Here is a 15,079-nt window from a genome sequence, read left to right as displayed (position 1 = left end):
TTTGTGCTCCTATCATTATTTATGTTTAAACTTAATTTGATATAAATATATAATAAATAAATATTACTTTTCAAAACTTACAATAATAAAAAGATGTCAATAGTTTCCAAAATAACACAAATGTTATATATCATAGTGGTTTCTTATGTATCTTAACTTCACTACAAACCAAAGCAAGCTTAAAAAGTTGATTAGTTTGGATAAACAAAATGCATACACACATAATATGAACTACAATTTTAAGTATATAAAATTTAAATAAGTGTAAATGAAGCATTTGAATATAGATCCAGTGGCTTTATGCATGTCATTGCAACTTTTTATTTATTTATTTCTTTACTATTATTATTTTTTTTATCAAAAGTTATACAAAAAGACCCATTGTTTCTTATAAAGGTTTGGGAATAAACCTGATCATATATATATATATATATATATATATATATATATATATATATATATATATATATATATATATATATATATATATATATATATATATATATAAAAGTGTGCAAAGCATGTATAATTTTATGGATTAACAAAAATGATAATAAGAGATGTACCCGTATCATAGAACAACCATATAAAGCAATTTTGAAGCGTTGAAGCAAGTTATTAAGATAATTTGAGCCAAGGAGCCAATTTCTATCATAGTTAGTTATATATATATGGAATAGGAATCTCTGTGTTTCTATGATAAAGGCAAAACTTTAGCAATGGGAAAACATATCTATCAAGGCAAACCTTGCTCTAATAAGCCTAATTAATTACTATTTGTAGAGGATGGAGTAACAAGATATTTGATTTTGTGTTTTAACCATTTATAATTAGTTTGTTAGAAATTAATTATCCCTTAACAAATTCCAAAGAAAATGTCACTTTCTATGGGTGCCCACTTGAAATACGAAGCCACTGATGATCATATACAATATTCACGACTAAAATGCTCTATATATACTTGTTAAGAATAACGAAAGAGAGACATCCTTCAACTCTTTCACTTTTATCCCTAGCAAGAGATAAGAAATGTTGCCAATTATTTCTTATGTGTTGCTTCTCACTTGCACCACCATCTTCAATGTCTCTCCCACCATGGCTGATAATGAACTCAAAACCTACATTGTTCAGTTAACTTCACCCCAAGGCCAAGACTTTTCTCAACCTCAAGATCGTGAAGAGTGGTACAAATCACTTCTATCAGAAAGTGCCTCCATCTCAAATGAGAAACCGATCATGGTTCATATGTACCACCACGTAATGATAGGATTCGCTGCAAAAATGTCGGCGCATCATGCAAAGGTGATGAAGAATATGAAGGGAGTTTTGTCTGTAAGACCTGAGAGAGTGTATCAGTTACACACAACTCGTTCCCCACAGTTTTTGGGCTTACACCAAAACTCAGGGTTTTGGACGGATTCAAACTATGGGAAGGGAATGATAATTGGGATTATAGACACCGGAATCACTCCTGGGCATCCTTCGTTCAATGATGAAGGGATCCCACCTCCATCGTCTAAATGGAAAGGCAAATGTGAAGTAGCAGGGTGTAATAACAAGCTAATCGGGTTAAGGAACTTTGATCCCTTTAGTAAAACGCCAGTCGATGAACACGGCCATGGAACTCACACTTCAAGTACTGCAGCAGGAAGTCATGTACACAACGCGAACGTATTTGGAAATGCCAATGGCACTGCCATTGGAATGGCACCATTGGCACACGTGGCCATGTATAAAGTGTGCAGTTTTGGCTGTTCAGGAAGCGCCATTGCAGCAGGCATGGATGCAGCTATTGAAGATGGTGTTGATGTGCTTTCACTATCACTTGGTGGAGCTTCGGCCCCCTTCTACATCGATATTATTGCTATAGGTGCCTTCGTTGCCATGCAGAAAGGGATCTTCGTGAGTTGTTCAGCAGGTAACAGCGGGCCTCGTAGTTCATCATTATCAAACGAAGCCCCATGGATCCTTACAGTTGGAGCTAATACGATTGATAGAAGAATAAGAACAACGGTGTATCTGGGGAACAAAAAGCTGTTCGACGGAGAGGCAATAAACCAACCTAAAGATTTCGATCATAAGCTTCGGCCCCTTGTTTACCATGCAAAAGACTCGATCTCAGCAGCATATTGCTTGAATGGATCACTAGACCATATTGATGTCAAAGGGAAGGTGGTATTGTGTGATCAGGGTGCAAGTACTGCACTTGATAAGAGCAAGGTAGTAAAGGCTGCCGGAGGAGCTGCCATGATCATTGCTAATCACAGAATTTTTGGCGAGACTACAATCATAGAGCCTAATGTTATTCCTGCATCAATTGTCGGTTATGCGGAAGGAGTTGAGATAAAAAAATATTTGAATTCGACTACTTCCCCTGTAGCAACCATCCTCTTTCGTGGAACTGTAGTCGGCATAGATACAGCTCCAGAAGTGGCTTCTTTCTCTTCAAGAGGGCCTAACTTGGAAAGTCCTGGAATCCTGAAACCGGATATTATTGGTCCCGGGGTTAACATTCTCGCATCTTGGCCTATATCGATTGATAACAATACAAAGACCAAAGCAGCATTTGACATAATATCGGGCACATCAATGTCTTGTCCTCATCTCGCCGGCATAGCAGCACTGCTAAAAAGCGAGCATCCAGATTGGTCGCCGGCTGCAATCAAGTCTGCAATGATGACCACCGCAAGTCAGGTAAATCTGAAAGGGCATGCCATTGTAGACCAAAAAGACGCAAGATTCCTCCATGCAGACGTCTTTACCATTGGCGCAGGTCATATAAATCCATCAAAATCCAACGATCCAGGGCTCGTGTTTGATATCCAACCCAGTGATTACATTCCGTATCTGTGTGGGTTAGGTTATACTCCCATACAAATCGAATTGATCACTAAAAAGAAAGTTTCATGCTCAAAAACTATACCTGAGGCACAGCTAAACTATCCTTCTTTTGTGGTTTCACTTAAAAAAGGTGATACAAAAACATACTCAAGAACAGTGACTAACGTTGGTATGGCAAACTCGACTTATACCATCGGGGAAATTTCTGTACCACATGGGGTAAAAGCTGAGGTTGGTGGTTCTTCTCAAGAACTCATGTTCACAGCAGTACACCACAAGTTAACATACAATATAACTTTTACTCGGGATAGTACGGTCGAGGTGAAGGCTCAATACGGGCAAGGGCATATGACTTGGGTTTCCGCTAAATACTCGGTTAGGACCCCATTTGCGTTCAAGTTTGAATAAGTTTGTTTGATGTTAATTTTAAGAATATAAATTATAATATTATATGCAACTTTCGTGTACGTGATCATCGATCTTGTACTGATTCTTTATATCATAACGTGTTATCAGAAATGAAATAGAGAAAGAAAGAGATTGTAATGATCCGGATTCATTAATTGTCAAAGAAAGATATAGATACATGTTCACAGCACTACACCAAAAGTTAACATACAATATAACTTTTACTCGGGATAGTTCGGTTGAGGTGAAGGCTCAATACGGGCAAGGGCATATGACTTGGGTTTCCGGTAAATACTCGGTTAGGACCCCATTTGCGTTCAAGTTTGAATAAGTTTGTATGATGTTTTAAGAATATAAATTATAATATTATATACAACTTTCGTGTACGTGATCATCGATCTTGTACTCATTCTTTATATCATATTGTGTTATCAGGAATGAAATAGAGAAAGAAAGAGATTGTAATGATCCGGATTCATTAATTGTCAAAGAAAGATATAGATACAATGTATATACAAGAAGAAATAAAAACTTCAACTACTTAACTGATACACATACAGACTAAACAACTAACAAACTAACTAACAATGAATAGTTAAATTACTAATTTGCCTTTGGTTAGTTCTAACACCCCATGAAATAGAAAAAAAAAAGAGATTGTAATGATCTGTCTTCATTAATTGTCAAAGAAAGATACAAATACAATTTATATACAAAAAGAAATAAGAACTTCAACTATTTAACTGATACAGATTAATCAACTAACAATTTGCCCTTGATTAGTTGTAACAACCCCCCCTCCCAATCTGGAGGGTGCAAAAGAAACCCCAGATTGTTAATAACTTCTTGATGTTTTGTCCACGATAAAGACTTAGTAAAAACATCAACAAGTTGATTGTTAGTTGATATATGAGATAGCTGAATGAGTCCTTCTTGTAGTAATTCACAAACATAGTGACAATCAATATCGATATGTTTGGTTCGCTCGTGGTAAACCGAATTCTTTGCAATATGAATAGCTGCTAGACTATCACATTTCAAAGGTATAGGTTGAAGATTCGAAACTTGAAGATCATGAAATATCCTTGTTATCCATGCTAACTCAGCACAAATGCGTCTCATTGATCTACACTCTGCCTCTGCTGAAGATACAGAAATCGTAATTTGTTTATTTGATTTCCAAGAGATGGGAGTGTAACCGAATAGAATGAAATAGCCGCTAACAGATCTACGAGTAACTGGACAAGATGCCTAATCCGAGTCACAATATGCTTCTAGATTGAAAGTCATATGTAACACACATTACCATAAAGCAATTGCCCAAACGAAAATCAAATGGATTTAGAAAATATATTTACATAATGAAAGTATGTTGCATTTTCCATTATTCGGATTTCAGGTTCCACATGAGACTAGATTGGGTAACAACAATCTTGAAAATTATAATCCCCACTTTCTTTTACATCTAATGTTCTTTAGAACGAACGTTCAATGAACTCTTTATCTATATCATGTCGTTGATATGAATGTAGTACATAAAGGCTATTGTGTGCAACATCTACAACTACCAAAGTCAAAAGCTACCTATACATAAATCCTAAATCCAATTAATTATCCCAACATTATAAATAACTAAATACGTATAAACTGAAAATTAAAACTTATTGTGCTAACATTCAAGGAATGGTTTAAGATCTACAAGTGTAGTGTCACTTTCAAGAGCATTACCACTCACAAATATCTAGTTGCAACTCTTGATAGCTTGCATAAGATCTTATGCTATGATTTCCATCCAATATATAAACAACAAGCTCAACATACTCCAATAAGTAGGGGTGAACATGGTGCGGTTTGGTGCTGTTTTAAGGACAAAGCGAATCGCAAACCACAAAGAGAGTTTTTTGTATTCTTAAAACCGTTGGGTGGGGTTTTCCAATGGTTCGGTTTTTCGGTTTCTAAATGCGGTTTCGGTTTGTACGATGCGGTTTCAGTTTTAAACTAATTCTAAAATTTGGTGTGTTCTTTGATGTTTTTTGGAGTATTTAAAAAAAAAAAAACACGATAACAATGTGCATGTAAGCTTGTGTGGTGCAATTTTTTTCACATTTTGAAACCATTTATTTGTAAAGGTTTATTTTCAGTACAAAATAAATTATATAAATCAAAAGCTGTAAGTAACTTTATATATACAATGGTTGATTAAAAAAAGAAAAATTTGAATTTTGGTTTACTTGTTATAACCTTATAACATATGGTTAATTAGTGACCTACTTTGTTGTGGTTTTAACTATAAAAATAAAAGCAAAATAGAAAATAAGTTTGTAAAATGATTTGGAATCCCGATTAAATGGCTAAAACCAACTATCAAAGTCTAAAGTCCAAATATAATATGTATTAATATTTCTTAGTATTTTAAAAAATATGTATATATTGTAAAATATAAATATAAATTAGTGATATTTTATAAATCTTTGGTGCGGTTCGGTTTTGATGGACTGGTTTCTTGGTAAAAACCGTACCGACCCGCAGACCTTCGGTTTTTGCAAAAATGAAATCCGCACCATTGGTTTTTGCATCGGTTTCGTTTTGTTGGTTGTAGTTTGTTGCGGTTTTGTCAGTTTATTTTTAGTCGGTTCGGCTTTTGCTGACCCCTACCAATAAGAATTTAAAAAGGTGAGGATTAAACACACAGTGAGGAGTGTGAGGACAATTTTCCACCATCTATTTATTCAAGAGTGATAAACTAAATCAACATGACTTCTGTGTGCACATAGTTATAATTTTATTTTTTAAATGAAGCCAAACAACTTAATATTGAACTCTTTCCACATTATTTTATATCTTTTTTTTTCGAAATATGAAAAACTTATCAGGAGAACGAGGGAGAAGTGCTCTATTTGGGAGCAAGTGATTATGGAGAGTTAGGGTTTTTTTCAAATAAGAAAATCATTCCAAAAAAAAGAGGCGGGCAATATTGGCGCCTGCTTTTACATAAATTAAAATTTTAAAACGTAAAGACAATGTTACAAAGAAAATATGTGCCACTAAAGACAATTTATAGTGGCACAAAAATAATATGCCATTAAAAACTTCAGCCACTAAATGTAAGTTTTTGTAGTTTGGGTACATCTCGTGGTTAAGCATGTAGTACATGAACCAGATGAGTAACCCAAATAATTTTTGCATCAACATTAGTCATAGCACGATATTTTGACTCGAGACAGTGGGTTGCTTCTTAGCACTCCATGAGACAAGACTAATGAACCTAGTCTGTATTAAAGTATCCTAGTAATGAAGTGGACTTAGGATACCGGAAATGCAAACCATAATAAATAGTGCCTTTGAGATGTCTCAAAATTCGTTTAACTGCTTGAAAGTGATCATTAGTGGGAGCATAAAGAAAGTAGCTAACTTGGTTAACTGCATGTAATAGATATGGGCGAGTTTGTCAGATATTGAATGTAAGAACATGAAATTTAAAGAAAGTTGACTATTAGTCAAATATTGACTAAAATGGCTAAATTGCCAGATATGAGAAAATATGAGATTATAAAGTTATGACTTCATGAAAATGGTCAAGAAGAGCTTAAGTCACTTAGAAGAGGTTACATGAGTTCGTTCAAAAAAATGAATGCATGAGAAGATGCATTTTGGCCAAAACAGTAAAATGGGGATTTTATGTTTTCTTGGCCAACTTTGCTACTTAATAGATTAATACCCGTTTTGAGTCAGTGAGAAGTGGCTTAACAGATTTGGAGTATTTTCCCATATCCGCGTGGATAAAAAGATCATAGAAAACGGATAAGAAACGAAGAAGATATGTGCATTAGAAGTTGGGACAAATTTTCCTAAAGCCGGAATGGAATCAACAATGCACTTTGTTGATCTCCAGGTGTCGCGGCACGACAACATGTTCTCGATGGCACGATGGTGCAAAGTAGACTGCCATTGACCACGAGTCAACTGGTCACTACAATGCAGTAAATAGACCACCACGTCGAGGTGTTGCAATGTGACAATTGGAAAATTTCCATCATCAACAATCACTAGAGATTAGCATTGACAAATAATAACAATAAAGCCCTAGTAAACATGGTGGTCGATGCCAGGGCTTATGATTTCAGGCTATTCCTAATGGTTCATGTCTCTGGTCGAGAGCATAAACCAAAAAATTCCGCCGGGACATTTTGCCACATCAATCCGGAAAACTATTGTCTGAGTTGTACTATCGCAAGGAGCTTATGGTTTTGCATCTTTGTGATATGCGTAAGACTTTTTTTCTGCCTCACAAACGTTCTACTTTTCCATTCACATCATCTTTCATAGAAGATTCAGACTAGACTATTTGTCAATCAGGTAATTTTACTGAATCCAAAGAGCTTGGTATATTTTTAGGTATTTCCAAATCGTTAGGTACCGCTCTCTGTACATATATTTTGTTGAAAGTTTGTATATAGATCTGATTTGAATCTTTGCTAGTTGGTAATAGTCAGGTTACCACACTAAACCATAGCTAAATTACTCATGCTTTAATGTGATTATAGTTCCATTTTGGATTTTCTTTTCGATCTGCGCATGCTTCGAGATTTGGTGACTTCTTTTGTTTGATTAATTGATTCACCATATAGTTTATTAGATCGATAAGTATTCACGATTACTCTACTAGAAAAAATGGCAAATAGCCCCAAATTAGATTTTGTATGAGAAAAAAACATAAATGCTTTAGAAGTTTTTGGTGTATTTCGTCTTCTACAAAACAACATAAATGCTATAATTTCGTTTGGTATAATCCAACTCATGTATATTTCTACTTTCTACAATAAGTTTTTGGTGTATTTCGTCTTCTACAGAACAAACTTGTAAACAAAGAAAACCTTCAACATTATCCATTGATGAAGACAAAATGCATGTCTAACTTGCTAAGGTTATATGCAAAATTCTCAAATCGACCAAATACAAGATTTAGAATGATTTCGTGCATACTTCATTAATATATTGTTGGACTTCCCTATCAACTTATATCAAGTAATTTGGAATAAAAAGGGGTCTTTCTTCAGAAAAACTTGGCCCAACATGAGTGAGGGGAACAAAAGGCAAGAAATGATCTAAAAGAGAAAAATCCATTTGCAACACTAAACACTCAAGGTTTTATTAATATATATATTTTTTACTTTATAGTTATATAATATCATTTTATTTTATATTTGTGCTCCTATCATTATTTATGTTTAAACTTAATTTGATATAAATATATAATAAATAAATATTACTTTTCAAAACTTACAATAATAAAAAGATGTCAATAGTTTCCAAAATAACACAAATGTTATATATCATAGTGGTTTCTTATGTATCTTAACTTCACTACAAACCAAAGCAAGCTTAAAAAGTTGATTAGTTTGGATAAACAAAATGCATACACACATAATATGAACTACAATTTTAAGTATATAAAATTTAAATAAGTGTAAATGAAGCATTTGAATATAGATCCAGTGGCTTTATGCATGTCATTGCAACTTTTTATTTATTTATTTCTTTACTATTATTATTTTTTTTATCAAAAGTTATACAAAAAGACCCATTGTTTCTTATAAAGGTTTGGGAATAAACCTGATCATATATATATATATATATATATATATATATATATATATATATATATATATATATAAAAGTGTGCAAAGCATGTATAATTTTATGGATTAACAAAAATGATAATAAGAGATGTACCCGTATCATAGAACAACCATATAAAGCAATTTTGAAGCGTTGAAGCAAGTTATTAAGATAATTTGAGCCAAGGAGCCAATTTCTATCATAGTTAGTTATATATATATGGAATAGGAATCTCTGTGTTTCTATGATAAAGGCAAAACTTTAGCAATGGGAAAACATATCTATCAAGGCAAACCTTGCTCTAATAAGCCTAATTAATTACTATTTGTAGAGGATGGAGTAACAAGATATTTGATTTTGTGTTTTAACCATTTATAATTAGTTTGTTAGAAATTAATTATCCCTTAACAAATTCCAAAGAAAATGTCACTTTCTATGGGTGCCCACTTGAAATACGAAGCCACTGATGATCATATACAATATTCACGACTAAAATGCTCTATATATACTTGTTAAGAATAACGAAAGAGAGACATCCTTCAACTCTTTCACTTTTATCCCTAGCAAGAGATAAGAAATGTTGCCAATTATTTCTTATGTGTTGCTTCTCACTTGCACCACCATCTTCAATGTCTCTCCCACCATGGCTGATAATGAACTCAAAACCTACATTGTTCAGTTAACTTCACCCCAAGGCCAAGACTTTTCTCAACCTCAAGATCGTGAAGAGTGGTACAAATCACTTCTATCAGAAAGTGCCTCCATCTCAAATGAGAAACCGATCATGGTTCATATGTACCACCACGTAATGATAGGATTCGCTGCAAAAATGTCGGCGCATCATGCAAAGGTGATGAAGAATATGAAGGGAGTTTTGTCTGTAAGACCTGAGAGAGTGTATCAGTTACACACAACTCGTTCCCCACAGTTTTTGGGCTTACACCAAAACTCAGGGTTTTGGACGGATTCAAACTATGGGAAGGGAATGATAATTGGGATTATAGACACCGGAATCACTCCTGGGCATCCTTCGTTCAATGATGAAGGGATCCCACCTCCATCGTCTAAATGGAAAGGCAAATGTGAAGTAGCAGGGTGTAATAACAAGCTAATCGGGTTAAGGAACTTTGATCCCTTTAGTAAAACGCCAGTCGATGAACACGGCCATGGAACTCACACTTCAAGTACTGCAGCAGGAAGTCATGTACACAACGCGAACGTATTTGGAAATGCCAATGGCACTGCCATTGGAATGGCACCATTGGCACACGTGGCCATGTATAAAGTGTGCAGTTTTGGCTGTTCAGGAAGCGCCATTGCAGCAGGCATGGATGCAGCTATTGAAGATGGTGTTGATGTGCTTTCACTATCACTTGGTGGAGCTTCGGCCCCCTTCTACATCGATATTATTGCTATAGGTGCCTTCGTTGCCATGCAGAAAGGGATCTTCGTGAGTTGTTCAGCAGGTAACAGCGGGCCTCGTAGTTCATCATTATCAAACGAAGCCCCATGGATCCTTACAGTTGGAGCTAATACGATTGATAGAAGAATAAGAACAACGGTGTATCTGGGGAACAAAAAGCTGTTCGACGGAGAGGCAATAAACCAACCTAAAGATTTCGATCATAAGCTTCGGCCCCTTGTTTACCATGCAAAAGACTCGATCTCAGCAGCATATTGCTTGAATGGATCACTAGACCATATTGATGTCAAAGGGAAGGTGGTATTGTGTGATCAGGGTGCAAGTACTGCACTTGATAAGAGCAAGGTAGTAAAGGCTGCCGGAGGAGCTGCCATGATCATTGCTAATCACAGAATTTTTGGCGAGACTACAATCATAGAGCCTAATGTTATTCCTGCATCAATTGTCGGTTATGCGGAAGGAGTTGAGATAAAAAAATATTTGAATTCGACTACTTCCCCTGTAGCAACCATCCTCTTTCGTGGAACTGTAGTCGGCATAGATACAGCTCCAGAAGTGGCTTCTTTCTCTTCAAGAGGGCCTAACTTGGAAAGTCCTGGAATCCTGAAACCGGATATTATTGGTCCCGGGGTTAACATTCTCGCATCTTGGCCTATATCGATTGATAACAATACAAAGACCAAAGCAGCATTTGACATAATATCGGGCACATCAATGTCTTGTCCTCATCTCGCCGGCATAGCAGCACTGCTAAAAAGCGAGCATCCAGATTGGTCGCCGGCTGCAATCAAGTCTGCAATGATGACCACCGCAAGTCAGGTAAATCTGAAAGGGCATGCCATTGTAGACCAAAAAGACGCAAGATTCCTCCATGCAGACGTCTTTACCATTGGCGCAGGTCATATAAATCCATCAAAATCCAACGATCCAGGGCTCGTGTTTGATATCCAACCCAGTGATTACATTCCGTATCTGTGTGGGTTAGGTTATACTCCCATACAAATCGAATTGATCACTAAAAAGAAAGTTTCATGCTCAAAAACTATACCTGAGGCACAGCTAAACTATCCTTCTTTTGTGGTTTCACTTAAAAAAGGTGATACAAAAACATACTCAAGAACAGTGACTAACGTTGGTATGGCAAACTCGACTTATACCATCGGGGAAATTTCTGTACCACATGGGGTAAAAGCTGAGGTTGGTGGTTCTTCTCAAGAACTCATGTTCACAGCAGTACACCACAAGTTAACATACAATATAACTTTTACTCGGGATAGTACGGTCGAGGTGAAGGCTCAATACGGGCAAGGGCATATGACTTGGGTTTCCGCTAAATACTCGGTTAGGACCCCATTTGCGTTCAAGTTTGAATAAGTTTGTTTGATGTTAATTTTAAGAATATACATTATAATATATGTACGTGATGATCAATCTTGTAGTACTGCTTCTTTATATCATAATGGGAAATAAAAAAGAGGTTATTAATACCTTTCAAATTCTTCTTAATTTTACGTTCAATATATCTTAATTAAACTTTCGGTCGTTGGGCACTTAGGCTATATGGTATCTGTAATTTATAAATTTTGTGATCAAGGCTTGAATTGTTGGTAAAAGGAAGACGGTTTTGAGATTTGTTAAATTTTTTTTTTGGACTTTTATCCCATGATACACCCTTTATGCCATACCATTAATATAAGCTAGTAGAAAGGCTAGGCTCGGCCCCATATCACCATAATATAAGTGAAGATATTACATCAATTAGTTGAAGATATTAAGCACAACGGTCATATGTAACGTACATTATCATAAAACAATTGCCCAAACGAAAATCAAATTGATTTAGAAAATCTATTCACATAATGAAAGTACGTTGCACTTTCCATTATTTGGATTTCAGGTTCACATGAGATTAGAGTGGGTAACAAGAATCATGAAAAATTATAATCCCAACTTTTTTTTACATCTAATGTTCTTTAGAACGAACATTCAATGAACTCTTTATCTATATCATGTAGTTGATATGAATGTAGTACATAAAGACTATTGTGTGCAACATCTACAACTACCAAAGTCAAAAGCTACCCATGTATAAATCCTGAATCCAATTAATTATCCCAACATTATAAATAACTAAATACGTATAAACTGAAAATTAAAACTTATTAAGCTTACATTCAAGGAATGGTACAAGATCCACAAGTGCAGTGTCACTCTAAGAGCATTATCACTCACAAATATCTAGTTGCAACTCCTGATAGCTAGCATAAGATCTTATGATATGATTTCCATATATCAACAATGGGCTCAACATACTTTAATAAGAACGTAAAAAGGTGAGGATTAAACACATAGTGAGGAGTGTGAGGATAATTTTCTACCATCCATTTATTCAAGAGTGACAAACTAAATCAACATGACTTCTGTGTGCACATAGTTATAATTTTATTTTTTGAATGAAGCCAAACAACTTAATATTGAACTCTTTCCACATTAGTTTATATCTTTTTTTTTTTTCGAAATATGAAAAACTTTATTGTTATTATTTGTCGATGTTAATCTCTAGTGATGGTTGATGATGGAAAATTTCCAATTGTCACATTGCAACACCTGGACGTTGTGGTCTATTTACTGCGTTGTGGTGACCAGTTGACTCATGGTTAATGGTAGTCTACTTTGCGCCACCGCGCCATGGAAAACATGTTGTCGTGCCGTGAAACCTGGAGATCAACAAGGTGCATTGTTGATTCCATTCCAGCTTTAGGAAATTTTGTCCCAACTTCTATCGCACATATCTTCTTCGTTTCTTATCCGTTTTCTATGATCTTTATATCCATGCGGATATGGGAAAATACTCGAAATCTGTTAAGTCACTTCTCACGGACTTAATACGGGTATTAATCTATTAAGTAGCAAAGTTGGCCAAGAAAGCATAAAATCCGCATTTTACTGTTTTGGCCAAAATGTACCTTCTCATGCATTCATTTTATTGAACGAAATCATCTAACCCCTTCTAAGTGACTTAAGCTCTTCTTGATCATTTTCATGAAGTCATAACGTTATAATCTCATTTTTTTCTCATAATTGGCAATTTTGCCATTTTAGTCAATCTTTGACTAAAAGTCAACTTTCTTTAAATTTCAAGTTCTTACATTCAATATCTGACAAACTCGCCCATATCTATCACATGCAGTTAACCAAGTTAGCCAATTTCTTTATGCTCCCACTAATGATCACTTTCAAGTAGTTAAACAAATTTTGAGACATGTTAAAGGCGCTATTTCTTATGGTTTGCATTTGCGGTATCCTAAGTCCTCTTCATTACTAGGATACTCTAATGCAGACTAGGTTCATTAATCTTGTCTCATGAAGTGCTAAGAAGCAACCCAGTGTCTCGAGTCAAAATATCGTGCTATGACTAATGTTGATGCAAAAATTATTTGGGTTACTCATCTGCATCATGTACTACATGCTTAACCACAAGATGTACCAAAACTACAAACAAACTTACATTTAGTGGCTGAAGTTTTTAATGGCATATTATTTTTGTGCCACTATAAATTATCTTTACTGGCACATATTTTCTCTATAACACTGTCTTTACGTTTTAAAATTTTAATTTATGTAAAACCAGGAGCTAATATTGCCCGCCTCTCTTTTTTTGGAATGATTTTCTTATTTGAAAAAAATCCTCACTCTCCATAATCACTTACTCCCAAATAGAGCTCTTCTCCCTCGTTCTCATGATCCCTAGTAAACATGGTGGTCGTTTCTAGGGCTTCTGATTTTAGGCTATTCCTAATGGTTCATGTCTCCGGTCGAGAGCATAAACCGAAAAATCCCGCCGGGACATTTTGCCACATTAATCTGGAAAACTATTGTATGAGTTGTACTATCGCAAGGAGCTTATGGCTTTGCGTCTTTGCGATCTGCATAAGACTTTTTTGTCTGCTTCCCGAATGTTCTACTTTTCCATTCACCTGGTCCTTTGTAGAAGATTCAGACCAGACTATTTGTCAATCATGTAATTTTACTGAATCCAAAGACCTTGGTATATTTTTAGGTATTTCCAAATCGTTAGGTACCGTTCTCTGTACATATATTTTGTTGAAATTTTGTACATAGATATGGTTTGAATCTTTTCTAGTTGGTAATAGTCAGGTTACCACACTAACCCATATCCAAATTACTCATGCTTTGATGTAATTTTCGTTCCATTTTGGAGTTTCTTTTCGATTAGTGTATGCTTCGAGTTTTGGTGACTTCTTTTGTTTGATTAATTGATTCACCATATAGTTTATTAGATCGATAAGCATTCACGATTTCTCTAATAGAAAAAATGACAAATAGCCCCAAATCAAATTTTGTATGAGGAAAAAACATAAACGCTTTAGAAGACTAATCAAGACTGTTATATCGTAATTTGTATTTATAATTTTTTTTTTCTGATTTTTCATGTGAAAAATTTGATGATTTTGATATTCATCTTTATCCCTATATGATTGATTGTTCAAATATGAGAGGTATTATTTATTTAGTTGATTAATGAAGGTAAAGATAAAGAACACATAATCCTATTAATGAATTGCATTTATTGTCTTATGTACATATGTTGGGGAAGACTAGGCCATCAATTACACTTTTTTACACTCTTCGTGAAGGATTTGATTGAAAGCCAATGGTGTGGAAGGGCATAGTTGTAACTCCCACCAAACTAGTAAGCAACGGGGAGGCAAAAATAAAGAAATTGATGGGTTAACTGCATAAATGATCCATCAAAGGTATTATTTT

At 35.0% G+C, this 15,079-nt stretch overlaps 2 pseudogenes; both read left to right on the top strand.

The window, feature by feature from the left end:
* The first annotated feature begins 1,001 nt into the window (after positions 1-1,001).
* On the top strand, positions 1,002-3,249 carry LOC145001571 (subtilisin-like protease pseudogene; annotated as a pseudogene).
* Positions 3,250-9,417: 6,168 nt separating this feature from the next.
* Positions 9,418-11,748, top strand: LOC145001530 (subtilisin-like protease pseudogene; annotated as a pseudogene).
* The last annotated feature ends 3,331 nt before the right edge of the window (positions 11,749-15,079 follow it).

The sequence above is a fragment of the Lactuca saligna genome, chromosome 6 (genome assembly GCF_052625555.1).
Source record: "Lactuca saligna cultivar CGN05327 chromosome 6, ASM5262555v1, whole genome shotgun sequence".
NCBI classification, from domain to species: Eukaryota; Viridiplantae; Streptophyta; class Magnoliopsida; order Asterales; family Asteraceae; genus Lactuca; species Lactuca saligna.
Note: the sequence above shows the minus strand (reverse complement) of the source record. Positions and strands in the feature narration are given on the sequence as shown.